Genomic DNA, 14,955 nt, shown 5'->3' on the forward strand with positions numbered 1-14,955 from the left:
CCGGAAGACAACATTTTTAAAAGTTTGAAAATAAAGTAATTAATAGGCTATTCTGTCTTGATTAGACCATGTAATGCTTGTTAAACGGCAATTACATTGAAATGGATGAAAAGCACCATAGGGACTGCAGAGTTTACTTCCTCTTTAAAGGGGATTTTTTTTTGTAATAAAAATACATTTATTTATTTATTATTTATTGCATTTAAGTGTAAATGTGAGATTTGAGGTCATTTTGACCCCAGATCTTACATTTAAGAGTTCCTGTCATGCTTTTTTTCTATTACAAAGGATGCTTACATTCCTTATAATATGAATAAAAGTGACCCATTTTTTTTAAAAGGACAGTGTAAAAATAAAAAATAAAAAGTAAAATAAATAATAATAAAAAAAAAAATTAAAGAGCCCATCCTGCCAAAATTGCGTGCAGAAGCGAACGCATACGTAAGTCACACCTGCATATGAAAATGGTGTTCAAACCACACATGTGAGGTATTGCCAGGATTTTTAGAGCATAACTCAAAACTCTTAACCCGTAGAAATTTTTAAACGTCGCCTATGGAGATTTTAAAGGGTCAAAGTCTGTCACCATTCCACAAGCGGGCACAATTTTGAAGCATGACATGTTGGGTATCAATTTACTCGGTGTAACATTATCTTTCACAATATGAAAAAACTTTACTGTTGTATTATTTTTTAATTCAAAAAAGTGTATTTAAAAAAAAAAAAAAAAGCGATTGTAAGACCGCTGCGCAAATACGGTGTGTTCTCTAGGGTGTCTGAAAAAAAAATATATAATGTTTGGGGGTTCTAAGTAAAAAAACTGATTTTAACTTTTTTTAACTCTCAAAAAGAGCTTAGTCCTTTGGAACAGGAGATTTGTTTACCCATATTTGCTCAGAGTCACTAGAAAGCCCTTCTACCAGAACAATATGCAATTATGAAATTAAGGGTTTTTGTTTCCAACACTCCCCCATCAGGGCCACCTACATTTCATAGAAGCTCATATGAAATTCTATGTAGAGTTCAAGAACTAATCAATAAAGTCTGTAAAACATTTACTTCTCAACCTGTTAAATGTCTTATTGTACTACCCTTACTACCCTGTTAACACAACACTCTCATTGAAATATTGTCTTTTTCTGTTGCAAAGTGGTTTATTGCTTTCTTCTGGAGATCAAATTGGTTATCCCTAACTAAATCTAAAACTATCTTCAGAATGTATAATATTTGTTAGATTCCATGCTTAGGTGTAAGTTAGGCTGCTGCCTCCCCCAAGGGGCTCCAATCAGAGTACCAATAGTAAAAGTGTATAACAATAGGGGAGGGGGGTGCTGCCCGTCACCTGAAGAGTGCTGCTCCAATGGGTCACTCTTCCCAGGTGAATGTGCAATAAGTAAGTGAAAAAAACATAAGTGAAAAAATAATACTGTCGTCACCTGAGGGTAAACCTACACAGTGAATCACTCTTTTAAGTGGTAGGTGCTGAGTAGTGTGGTTGTTCCCACACAAGAGAAACCTTTGACGGGTGTTCCCACTTTGTTTTAAAGCAGGTTTATACAAAAGATAATTAATAAAATACAAATAAGAAAATCCCTAATGGTGATACTGATTGCAAGCTGACGTGTCAGTCTGCAATATAAAGTAAATGTGCTTAGTGTAATATTGGGTGTTCGCGCCCAATCAGCAATTTTGATCAGATATTCAACAATTTTTCTCAGCAACTAGCAACAAAATTCTATTATAAAGAATTTCTCCATAGAAAAAAACATAAAAAACAACATATAAAAATAGTGGTTGATATAAGTAAAATTTGAATTTACTGTCTTGAGACCAGCTAAGAATTGACCTGTTTATTGACAACTGCACATTGCACATCACTGCCCTAGGAATGATCCGGTGAATTGGGAAGCCATGAAACGTGCTTGATTTTGTCCAGGTGTTTTTGAAGCCATTGACCATACAGAGTAATTATCAGATGTAGATATTAGGGTGATGATCTCATCAAGATATATAGATATCTATATCTATAGATATAGATATCTATATATCTATACATATATATACAGTGGGGACGGAAAGTATTCAGACCCCCTTAAATTGTTCACTCTTTGTTATATTGCAGCCATTTGCTAAAATCATTTAAGTTCATTTTTTTCCTCATTAATGTACACACAGCACCCCATATTGACAGAAAAACACAGAATTGTTGACATTTTTGCAGATTTATTAAAAAAGAAAAACTGAAATATCACATGGTCCTAAGTATTCAGACCCTTTGCTCAGTATTTAGTAGAAGCACCCTTTTGATCTAATACAGCCATGAGTCTTTTTGGGAAAGATGCAACAAGTTTTTCACACCTGGATTTGGGGATCCTCTGCCATTCCTCCTTGCAGATCCTCTCCAGTTCTGTCAGGTTGGATGGTAAACGTTGGTGGACAGCCATTTTTAGGTCTCTCCAGAGATGCTCAATTGGGTTTAAGTCAGGGCTCTGGCTGGGCCATTCAAGAACAGTCACGGAGTTGTTGTGAAGCCACTCCTTCGTTATTTTAGCTGTGTGCTTAGGGTCATTGTCTTGTTGGAAGGTAAACCTTCGGCCCAGTCTGAGGTCCCGAGCACTCTATAGAAGGTTTTCGTCCAGGATATCCCTGTACTTGGCCGCATTCATCTTTTCCTCGATTGCAACCAGTCGTCCTGTCCCTGCAGCTGAAAAACACCCCCACAGCATGATGCTGCCACCACCATGCTTCACTGTTGGGACTGTATTGGACAGGTGATGAGCAGTGCCTGGTTTTCTCCACACATACCGCTTAGAATTAAGGCCAAAAAGTTCTATCTTGGTCTCATCAGACCAGAGAATCTTATTTCTCACCATCTTGGAGTCCTTCAGGTGTTTTTTAGCAAACTCCATGCGGGCTTTCATGTGTCTTGCACTGAGGAGAGGCTTCCGTCGGGCCACTCTGCCATAAAGCCCTGACTGGTGGAGGGCTGCAGTCATGGTTGACTTTCTACAACTTTCTCCCATCTCCCGACTTCATCTCTGGAGCTCAGCCACAGTGATCTTTGGGTTCTTCTTTACTTCTCTCACCAAGGCTCTTCACCCCCAATAGCTCAGTTTGGCCGGACGGCCAGCTCTAGGAAGGGTTCTGGTCATCCCAAACGTCTTCCATTTAAGGATTATGGAGGCCACTGTGCTCTTAGGAACCTTAAGTGCAGCAGAAATTTTTTGTAACCTTGGCCAGATCTGTACCTTGCCACAATTCTGTCTCTGAGCTCTTCAGGCAGTTCCTTTGACCTCATGATTCTCATTTGCTCTGACATGCACTGTAAGCTGTAAGGTCTTATATAGATAGGTGTGTGGCTTTCCTAATCAAGTCCAATCAGTATAATCAAACACAGCTGGACTCAAATGAAGGTGTAGAACCATCTCAAGGATGATCAGAAGAAATGGACAGTACCTGAGTTAAATATATGAGTGTCACAGCAAAGGGTTTGAATACTTAGGACCATGTGATATTTCAGTTTTTCTTTTTTAATAAATCTGCAAAAATGTCAACAATTCTGTGTTTTTCTGTAAATATGGGGTGCAGTGTGTACATTAATGAGGGGAAAAAATCAACTTAAATTATTTTAGCAAATGGCTGCCATATAACAAAGAGTGAAAAATGTAAGGGGGTCTGAATACTTTCTGTCCCCACTGTATATAAAATTGTTTTTGCATTGCTCAGAAATCCAGGTTTTGTGATGTTTAAGCAACATTATGTTTTGGTTTTGGATACAAGTGGTGTCTGAATGAAAAAAATACTAATTGTAGAGGCTGTATCTTTCTGTTTCAATCATTGTTATTAATTTTTGGAGAAGAACAAAAATTAAAAAAAGTCATTGTGCAGAGCAACGAACAATCCTTGTGTGCTCTGAAAAGACAACAAGAAATGGTACATAAGTGGGGGGGAAACAGAACAACATAGAATCTTGTCAATTGGGTTAGGTCTTCTCTAAGATCCCAGCTAAGCACTTGGTCACCAACAGAAGTGGATAGGGATAACATTTTGTGCACTATAGCCTGGAAATAAACAGCAAGAACAAGATAAATACTGGGAGGTGACCATCCATACAGTCATCCCTGGAATCATAATATGGAGCAAGAAAACCCAACATGTCACGTACCTGGTAGGTTTTGAGCCCGAAGTGCAGAGAAGGACCTCCCTTACAGCTCCCACTCCTGTTCCTCTGGAATGGAGACAGAAGGCCAGGAGTGAGGAGTGGTATGGGTGCCTGGCAGGATCGACAGTCACCGGAAGTTCAGGAGTGGTGGCACCCTCTGGATCCAGAAGCTGAAGAGGAAGCTGGAATGCAGAGAGGACCCGGAGCCACAGCAGGTAAGGAAGCAGGTAAGTAAGCAGGACTGGAACCAGGAACAAAGCAGCAGGTAGTAGCCTGGAACGCTGGACTGGAACCAGGAACAAAGCAGCAGGTAGTAGCCTGGATCGCTGGACTGGAAGCTGGAACAAGCAGCAGGTAGTAGCCTGGAACGCTGGACTGGAACCAGGAACAAGCAGCAGGTAGTAGCCTGGATCGCTGGACTGGAACCAGGAACAAGGCAGCAGGTAGTAGACTGGAACGCTGGACTGGAACCAGGAACAAGGCAGCAGGTAGTAGGCTGGATGCTGGACTGGAACCAGGAACAAGGCAGCAGGTAGTAGACTGGAACGCTGGACTGGAACCAGGAACAAGACAGCAGGTAGTAGGCTGGATGCTGGACTGGAACCAGGAACAAGGCAGCAGGTAGTAGACTGGAACGCTGGACTGAAACCAGGAACAAGGCAGCAGGTAGTAGGCTGGATACAGGTATCAGACTGAGGGATGGTCAAACAAGCCGGAGGTCGGTATCGGTCGATCAGCAAAGGTACCAGGGACAACACAGAGGGATGGTCAGGCAAGTCAAGAGGGTCGGGTGCAGGCGGATAGCAGGATGGTCTAACAGGAAGCCGGGTCAGATAGCAGAGTACACAGGTCAGATCAGGTTAAGGCACACAGAATGCTGTAGAGCAGACAGCGGGGATAGAGTGTGACAGGCCAGTTTAAATAGCCCGCCTGGCACTAGCGGGAGTGCGCGCGCGCGTGACAGCACCCGAGAACGCGCGCGCATGCGCAGTGGAACCCGCGGCCGTGTCCCCCTGCGTCTGGATCGCTGATTACTGGCAGGATCCTCATGAAATTGCCCCCTCCGGCTGCCCCTTTGAAGGAATTTCTCCGGATGGGCTCTTTTAAAGGATTGCAAAAGATTTTCAGCATGAATATTATCCTCAGGTTCCCAAGAATTTTCTTCTGGGCCGAACCCCCTCCATTTTATCAGAAATTGATTTTGGTTGCCTCTTCTCCTATGGTCCATGATAGCCTCCACCTCGAATTCTTCCTCCCCATCTACCAAAATTGGATCAGGAGGATCCGTACTTCGGCCTGAAAATGGGTTAGAAACAGAGGGTCTGAGTAGAGACACATAAAAAACTGGATGCACTTTTAATTAATCCGGAGGTTCAAGTTCGTATGCCACCTCATTAATTCTTCGCTTGACAGGAAATGGTCCAAGAAACTTGGGACCCAATTTCTTTGATGGGCAAGCCATCCTGAGATTTACTGTAGACAACCATACCTGGTCCCCGGGTGTAAGTAACAGCTCACCTCGTCTCTTCTTATCAAAAGTTGCTTTATTATACTCCTGGGTCCTGGTCATGGTCTCCTGCAAAACTTTATTGTTGGAAGTGAAGAAGTCCAACCTCTCCTGAAATGCGGGTACTGTGCACTCTGGAAGAGAATTAGGCAGAAATGAAGGGTGGAAACCATAATTTGCAAAAAATGGGGTTTGTTTGATAGCAGAGTGAATAGAGTTGTAGGCGAATTCAGCCAATGGAAGAACAGAAATCCAATCATCCTGGGCAAATGAAGAAAAACAGCGTAAATATTGTTCAAGAGTCTGGTTTGTTCTCTCTGTTTGCCCATTAGTCTGGGGATGATAAGCAGATGAAAATGAGAGTTCAATCTTCAATGTTTTGCACAGAGACCTCCAGAATCGGGAGGTAAACTGTACCCCCCGATCTGAAACGATATTAACTGGTACCCCATGGAGCCTGATGACTTCTCTAATGAATGCCTGTGCCGTTTCTGTAGCTGAGGGAGTGCCCTTCATTGGGACAAAGTGGGCCATCTTCGACAACCGGTCTACTATGGCAAAAATTGAGGTGAAGCCCCCAGCCGGAGGTAATTCCACAATAAAATCTATAGAAAGCATCTTCCAAGGCCTATCTGGGACAGGTAATGGCTTTAGCAAACCCCATGACTTGGTCCTGTGCCCCTTGTTCCTGATACAGGTGGTACAGGATTCAACAAATCTCCTACAATCTTCACGTAACTGAGGCCACCAAAAGGTACGCTGTACCAGATCAGTAGTCTTAGCCACTCCAAAATGCCCAGCCAATGCATGGTCATGACAGAGTTCTAGTACTGAAACTCGTAGTTCTTCAGGTATAAAGATCCTATTCTCATGCCATAATAACCCATCCTTAACTTGGAGTTCTGACCTAATAGAAGACCCCAACTCTGCGGAAGTCTGCCTAATCTGGGAAAGCAAGTCCCCCTGAAGCAAAAGAAAATTCCCTGGGGACAGAATGGTGTCTGGAGGGGAAACCTCTTGGGACTTGTGAAACATTCTGGATAGGGCATCAGGTTTGGTATTCTTGGAGCCGGGGCGATAAGTGACATGAAAGGAGAACCTGGAGAAAAAGAGGGCCCACCTGGCTTTGCGTGGCTTCAACCTTTTTGCAGACCTCAAATACTCCAGGTTCTTATGATCTGTAAAAATTAAGACTGGATGAGCGGCACCCTCTAGCAGATAGCGCCACTCCTCCAACGCTGATTTGAAGCCAATAACTCTCTGTCACCTACATCATAATTTCTCTCTGCCATGGACAATTTACGAGAGAAGAAGGCCACAGGATATAACAGGGCCTTAGTTCCCTGTCTTTGGGACAACACTGCCCCTACTGCAATTTCGGATGCGTCCACCTCTAGTACAAATGGCAGAGAGGAATCTGGATGTTTTAGCATGGAAGCAGAAGTAAAAAGGCCCTTGAGAGTCTCGAAAGCCTTTTGAGCCTCAGCAGACCAGTGGAAACGTGTACCCTGTTTAGTTAGCTGTGTGATGGGTGTGATGATGGCTGAAAACCCCTTAATAAATTTACGGTAAAAATTAGCGAATCCAACGAATCGCTGGATCCCCTTCTTATCTGTCGGGACTGGCCAGTCTAGTACTGCAGTGACCTTTTGAGGGTCCATCTTAATGCCCTTGCTAGAAATGATTAACCCCAAAAATTGAATACTTTCCTGTTCAAATTCACATTTCTCAGCTTTTGCATATAGACCGTGTTGTCGAAGCCGGGCCAACACACTTCTGATGTGCCTGCGATGGGATTCAAGGGAACAAGAAAAAATTAGTATGTCGTCTAAATAGACGATAACAAACAGATCTAGAAAGTCTCGTAAAACATCATTGATGAAGTACTGGAATGTAGCAGGGGCATTACACAGACCGAATGGCATCACAAGGTATTCAAAATGTCCATAATGGGTACGAAAGGCGGTCTTCCATTCGTCTCCGTCCCTAATACGAACCAAATTGTAGGCTCCGCGGAGGTCAAGCTTAGTGAATATGGTAGCTGTCCCAAGTCTTTGGAACAACTCTGGTACCAGGGGAAGAGGGTAACGGTTCTTTACAGTGATCTTGTTCAGCTCGCGGTAATCTACACATGGTCTGAGGGTCTTGTCTTTCTTTTGTACGAAGAAGATACCTGCACCTGCTGGAGACGTGGATGGACGAATGAAGCCTTTCTTTAAATTCTCATCGATATATTCTTTTAAAGCCCCTTGTTCCACTTCCGTCAAAGGAAATATTCTTTTAAAAGGTATCTCAGCACCGGGGAGTAATTCGATAGGACAGTCATAGGCCCGGTGAGGGGGTAGGACCTCTGCCCCCTGCTTGCTGAATACATCTAAGAAATCATGATATGCAGAAGGGATGGAAAGGTGTAGACTAGGATCTGTGTTCAAACAGAGCAGGGTAGGGTTCTCCTGAGTGTTCTGAAGTCTACAAGACTGTTGGCAATATGGGGAGGAAAAGGTAACTTCACCTGTGATCCAATTTATGTCAGGATTGTGGGCCTGTAACCATGGCATACCGAGGATTATGGGGAACAGAGGTGAAGCGATGATATCTAGGCGTAACAGTTCTTGATGAGAATTGGAGATGGAAACAGGTATTGGAACAGTCTCTTGGGTAACAGGCCCAGATTTAATGGCTGTTCCATCAGCTAGGTGGATGGAAAGTCCATGGGCTTTAGGCGACAGAGGTATCCGATGTTGGGTAGCAAAAAGAGAGTCCATGAAACAACTGCAAGCTCCAGAGTCAATAATAGCGGTTATTTGCAGAGTCTCTCCTGGAAGCTGTAACAGGAGAGAGAGAGCAAGGTGAGTAGTGTTCTTAACCAGAGGTGCAACATAGTCAGTGGACAGGGATAGGCACTTACGGAGTTTAAGGGGACAGTTCCTGACATAGTGCCCAGGTTCCCCACAATACAGGCACAGATTATTCACTCGACGACGTTGTCGTTCCTCCTGAGTAAGAGAAGGCCGCAGAACCCCTAATTGCATTGGCTCAGGTGGGTTAAACGTAGAGATTGGTGGTGCTGGTGACGAATGATGGGGAACTTTAGGGGTAACCCAAGTTGGGCGAGAGGTTCCCATAGCAGTCCTACGTTCTCTTGGACGTCGATCGATCTGGATGGTTAGATCGATCAATGCATTCAAAGTCTGTGGGGTACCCACCCTGGCCAATTCATCCTTCAGAGAGTCAGAAAGTCCCATTCGAAACTGATAGCGGAGAGCCGCATCATTCCAATTTGTGTCCGCACTCCATTTTCTGAATTCCGCCACATAGTCCTCTGCAGCCCTGCGACCCTGTTGAAGGGTGTGCAAAGCCGCTTCTGCGGTCACGGACAGCTGGGGGTCATCATACAGCTGACCTAGCGCGTCAAAGAAGGTGGGGAGATTAGTCAGGGATACGTCCTTTTGCTCCAAAAGGCGGTGGGCCCAGGTTTGGGGGTCACCAGAAAGCAGAGAGATTACGTAGCCCACCTTAGTAGCCTCCAGGGAAAAGGTACGTGGCTGAAGAGCAAAGAACAATTCACAGGAGTTGCGGAAAGCCCTGAATTTGAGACGATTTCCGGAGAAACGTTCAGGCGTCGGGACCTTGGGTTCTGGAGAGAGCATCACCACTGTTGAGGAAGGCCCGACTGAAGGAGCAGGAGCGGAAGGAACTCCCTGAGCCCCAATGGGATTAGACGAGGTTAATACTCGTTCCTCCAGCCTGGTGTAACCTTGCTGTAGATTCTTGACTGCTTCAGTCAATCCTGCCAGGTGTGCACAAAGTTCCTCCATGGGAGGCGTTCCCTGCTCAGGCTCAGACATGGCTGTCTGCTACTGTCACGTACCTGGTAGGTTTTGAGCCCGAAGTGCAGAGAAGGACCTCCCTTACAGCTCCCACTCCTGTTCCTCTGGAATGGAGACAGAAGGCCAGGAGTGAGGAGTGGTATGGGTGCCTGGCAGGATCGACAGTCACCGGAAGTTCAGGAGTGGTGGCACCCTCTGGATCCAGAAGCTGAAGAGGAAGCTGGAATGCAGAGAGGACCCGGAGCCACAGCAGGTAAGGAAGCAGGTAAGTAAGCAGGACTGGAACCAGGAACAAAGCAGCAGGTAGTAGCCTGGAATGCTGGACTGGAACCAGGAACAATGCAGCAGGTAGTAGCCTGGAACGCTGGACTGGAACCAGGAACAAAGCAGCAGGTAGTAGCCTGGATCACTGGACTGGAAGCTGGAACAAGCAGCAGGTAGTAGCCTGGAACGCTGGACTGGAACCAAGAACAAGCAGCAGGTAGTAGCCTGGATCGCTGGACTGGAACCAGGAACAAGACAGCAGGTAGTAGACTGGAACGCTGGACTGGAACCAGGAACAAGGCAGCAGGTAGTAGGCTGGATGCTGGACTGGAACCAGGAACAAGGCAGCAGGTAGTAGACTGGAACGCTGGACTGGAACCAGGAACAAGGCAGCAGGTAGTAGGCTGGATGCTGGACTGGAACCAGGAACAAGGCAGCAGGTAGTAGACTGGAAGGCTGGACTGGAACCAGGAACAAGGCAGCAGGTAGTAGGCTGGATACAGGTATCAGACTGAGGGATGGTCAAACAAGCCGGAGGTCGGTATCGGTCGATCAGCAAAGGTACCAGGGACAACACAGAGGGATGGTCAGGCAAGCCAAGAGGGTCTGGTGCAGGCGGATAGCAGGATGGTCTAACAGGAAGCCGGGTCAGATAGCAGAGTACACAGGTCAGATCAGGTTAAGGCACACGGAACGCTGTAGAGCAGGCAGCGGGAATAGAGTGTGACAGGCCGGTTTAAATAGCCCGCCTGGCACTAGCGGGAGTGCGCGCGTGCCCGTGCGTGACAGCACCCGAGAACGCACGCACATGCGCAGTGGAACCCGCGGCCGTGTCCCCCTGCGTCTGGATCGCTGATTACTGGCAGGATCCTCATGACACAACAGTTTGAGATCGAGACCACCTCAAAACATAATCACTGAAAATAGGCCTACAAAATAGGAAAGCCTCTGTCATCAGATGCACTTGAAAGGTTATTACATGTGTATTGTGGCTTCATCTAAAGCTCTGGAGAGTTTATTCTTGTCTTTCTTAGAGGTATTCTATGAGTGTCACTGCCCTTTCTCCCTATTTAGCTGCTAGGTGAAGATTTTTCAGATGGCATTTTTTTTTTTTTTAGGTAATTTAGAAGTGATGCAAACAAAGGTCGAAAATAGATAACACTACTTAACGATAAGAAAACCGACATGATCATCTTCAAAAATGCATAATGAGCAGCTCAGTTAATAAAGACAAATGTTATCGACAGAGAGTTGCAGGTAATGGTCAGAATTGCCCCTTTAACCATGATAGTTGAAGCTTGTACTTTGTAAAACAAAGTACAAAGAAAAATAAATATTTACATGTAAAAATTCTAGATGTGCTAAGTTTATGGAATCATTTCAGATATAAATTCAATTCTAAGTTATACATTTTAAAACGTAAAATTGTTCCAGCTTTTGGGGGAATTTTCAGTAATAGATGCAGTGAACTCACAATATAGTTTTTCCTAGTTTCTTTTTTATTTCAGTATTTTTTTTATCACTCATTAAAGTATAACTAGATTTGTTGATAATTATGAGGTTCTATATCATTAAAGATTGAAGTATAACTAAAGTCAAAACGTTATTTTATTTTATTTTGAATGGAGCTGAGAGGGATTAGAATACCTGTCAGGCTGTCTGTGTCCCCATTAGGTAGATACACTCTCTCTATTTATTTGTACAACATTAGGTTGTTACAAGAGCAGGAACAGAGGGAAGATCTTCCAATGGGGCATTAGTTCTAGTGACAACCAGGGATTTCTCACTTTGAAAGGATTTACCTCCCATATTGGCTGTGTGACAGGGAAATCTTCCCAATAAGACACAGATGGCAAAAATAAATAAATAAATAAATAAATCTGATAGAGGTTATAACTCTACCTTACCCTATCCAAAATAATAAAAAAATGTTTTGCCTTTAGTTCTACCAACCAGCTTCCGGGTTTTTTGTCAAAGCTTAATTGATCAAGCTGAAGTTAGAAGCTGATTGGCTACTCTGCACAGCTGCACCAGATTCTATACTCTCCAGTTTTAGTAAATCAACCCCAATTAGATTTATAAGCCTATACATGAAGAGCCTTTAAAACCAGGCAAAATCCTTGTGTTTAACTGGTTCCTGACCGGCTCACGCAGATATACTGTGGCAGAATGGCTCTCCTGGACAAAGTTCTGTGTATATATACGGCTTTGCCCAGGAGAGCCACCAGAGGGCATGCGAGCACCGCTGGAGGCATGCGTGCGCGCCCGCTGCACAGCGGGGGACCTGATACGCATGGCCGGTGGGCGCGATTGCCGCTGGCCAGGCGTGATCACGTGAATGAAAGCCAGCACGGGGATTTGTGTGTGTAAACACACAAATCCCTGTGCAGTCAGAGAAAAGAAGACAGATTGTGTGTTCCTACAAAGTGTCATATCTCCTAGTTAGTCCCATCCCCCCCACAGTTATAACACAGTGAGGGAACACACAGTTAACCCCCTGATCGCCCCCTGATGTTAACCCCTTCCCTGCCAGTGACATTTATACCGTAATCAGTGCATATTTATAGCACTGATCGCTCTATAAATGTCAGTGGTCCCAAAAATGTGTCAAAAGTCTCCGATCTGTCAGTCGCAATACCACTAAAAAATCGCAGATCACCGCCATTACTAGTAAAAAAATTAAAACAAATAAAAATGCCAAAAAAATGCCATAAAGCTTTCCCATAGTTTGTAGACGCTATAACTTTTGCACAAACCAGTCAATATGTGCTTATTGCAATTTTTTTTTACCAAAAAATATGTAGAAGAATACATAATGGCCTCAACTGTTGAAGAAATTTGTTTTTTTTAAAGAAATGGGGGGATATTTATTATAGCAAAAAGTTAAAAATATTGTTTTTTTTTTTGTTTATAGCGCAAAAAATAAAAACCGCAGAGTTGATCAAATACCACCAAAAGAAAGCTCTATTTGTGGGAAAAAAAGGACGCAAATTTTGTTTGGGTACTGTATTGCATGACCGCACAATTGTCAGTTAAAACAACGCAGTGCCAAATTGTAAAAAAGTGCTCTGGTCAGGAAGGGGGTAAAATCTTCCGGAGCTGAAGTGGTTAATTTCAGCCTTTTCAGACTTTGGGGGTCAGATTATTAGTAATGAAAAATGAAAAGTCCAGAAGGTATATTAAACTATTTTTTCGAAAATAAACCTGAAAAATCACAGTCAGTCATCGGATTAAAAGCCACATTTTCTGACTTTTGTAAATTTGTGAAAAATATCAGAAAAACAGATTTCCTTCTGACAAATATGCACAATTAGAAATATGTGAATATTAAATAAAGATATGTGAATAAAATGTGTTTGAAGCGCTTCACAATGTGGTAAATTCATAAAAAATGGCTCTTAAACACTGGTAGCTATATAATCAAAATAATCCAGCAGTGTTAAAAAGATGCAATCTAAAAAATATATATATGTGACACCATGTGCATAATTGTATACATAAATAAATAAATAATACTGTGCTGGAAATAAAGTCGCTTCTAGTGATCATCCACAAAACGTGAATAAATAAATCAGACAACCAAAAAACACATGAAAATTAGCTTTTAGTCCCAAGCAGCAAAGTTTTTTTGATTCAGTGATTCTGAACACATTTTTTTGATAGCAGCCTCACCTTTTTGATGTGTATATTTATTAGTTATTAACCTTCACAGCGCTTTGTGTTTTTTATTTATTTTAAATAAAGATATGCATTATTAATACTAAAAGTTTGGGAAATCTGGTCAAAAACACTAATTAAAACTCTTGTAAATGGAAAGATTTTACACTTTCTAGAAAGACTATACCATATCTGGATAGAGGGTGGAGGAAGATCTGACATTTAACAGATGATGGGTTTATCAAAGTTATCATAGATGTTCGGTAAAAAAAAGTGAACATTTTGCTTAAGAATAACTTTTCCTGATTGAAAGATGGTGACTGTCTTTGCTAATCTTCATTGTTCAAAAAGCTATCTGTGTGGCTGTCATGCAGACTTTCCTGCCTCATTTTATTGAGTCACTAACCCAGAACAGATAAAGAGTTCTGACTTTACTCTGACTTGTATATGCTAGGCCAGTGGCCAACAAAGTATTAAAACAAAAAGAACAGCATAAGATGTCAACTAGGAGACTACCCATGGTGGTCCCTATGTTTCTTTTAGGAATGTTTGAATAATTTGAAAGTATATTAATATACTGATATACTGATCAGTTTGGAGGCCTTATTTTGAGCTACCTTAGATATTTTCATCCATGATAGAGTCTCAACTATAGATGCAGTTGACAAAGATTCAGTGCTACAGCAGATTGTGAAGTATTCATCAAAAGTAGTGGGATCTTCAGATAAATGCAGACTCAGTTTTTATTTCATATTTACACTGCTGTTTGCAAATTAAGGTAAAATAATTTTCTATAAGAATTAAATTATGTTGAAAATGCTCCCTTCTTGTAATACTCATTACTATTGTTCGTAGACTGCTCTTTGTTATTTCACTATATTTTGTTCTTTAAAGGTAAAAGACACATATGTGGTTTCTGTTCCCTCTTCTCCTTTATTTTTTTTTTCTACCTCAGAAGATGGTAATAGATAGCAGTAGAAGATCAATACCAGTTGAACAGCAGTAGTAGGTTTCCCGTCTCCAGGCAACAGTGGGTATTGGTGAAAGAGTAGATCAGATTTGATAAGCTCAACTTTGGTTCATTATTGCATTTTGATAAAATGCTTACTGTAGCAATCATGTTGGCCTGTTTTAGTTTTTAGGCAAAAAAAGGAATACAAGAAATGTTGGAGAAGTGCCAGAATGCACATTTCCCAACTCTGCCTCTTGTCTTTTCCCCTTATGTATGCTAACTACAGAGTTTTTGATCTTGTTGCATGCTTAATTAGTATGTATTTAGGCATTGTGGTTTACATTTTTTTTAAATTACTTTGATATTGTAAATGTTGATAAGGTCTCCTAAAATATCCTGTAATGTATGAATAAGTTTAAAGAAGCTATGATTGGCTAGTTTTTATTTAATTTTTTTTTACTAGTACTTCAATTTCTCATATCCTTTTGGATACTGACCTAGTATACATTTATGTAATGATAAAAATGTAAATGTTATGTAAATAAACTGAACAAAATGTATTTTTCAGAGATCTTTTTAATGA

At 42.3% G+C, this 14,955-nt stretch overlaps 1 protein-coding gene across 18 annotated transcripts in view; it reads left to right on the forward strand.

The window, feature by feature from the left end:
• Positions 1-14,955, forward strand: part of PPFIA2 (PTPRF interacting protein alpha 2) — a 544,100-nt gene that overhangs the window by 285,507 nt on the left and 243,638 nt on the right. The window lies entirely within an intron of this gene.

The sequence above is a fragment of the Aquarana catesbeiana genome, linkage group LG03 (assembly GCF_042186555.1).
Source record: "Aquarana catesbeiana isolate 2022-GZ linkage group LG03, ASM4218655v1, whole genome shotgun sequence".
Classification (NCBI taxonomy): domain Eukaryota; kingdom Metazoa; phylum Chordata; class Amphibia; order Anura; family Ranidae; genus Aquarana; species Aquarana catesbeiana.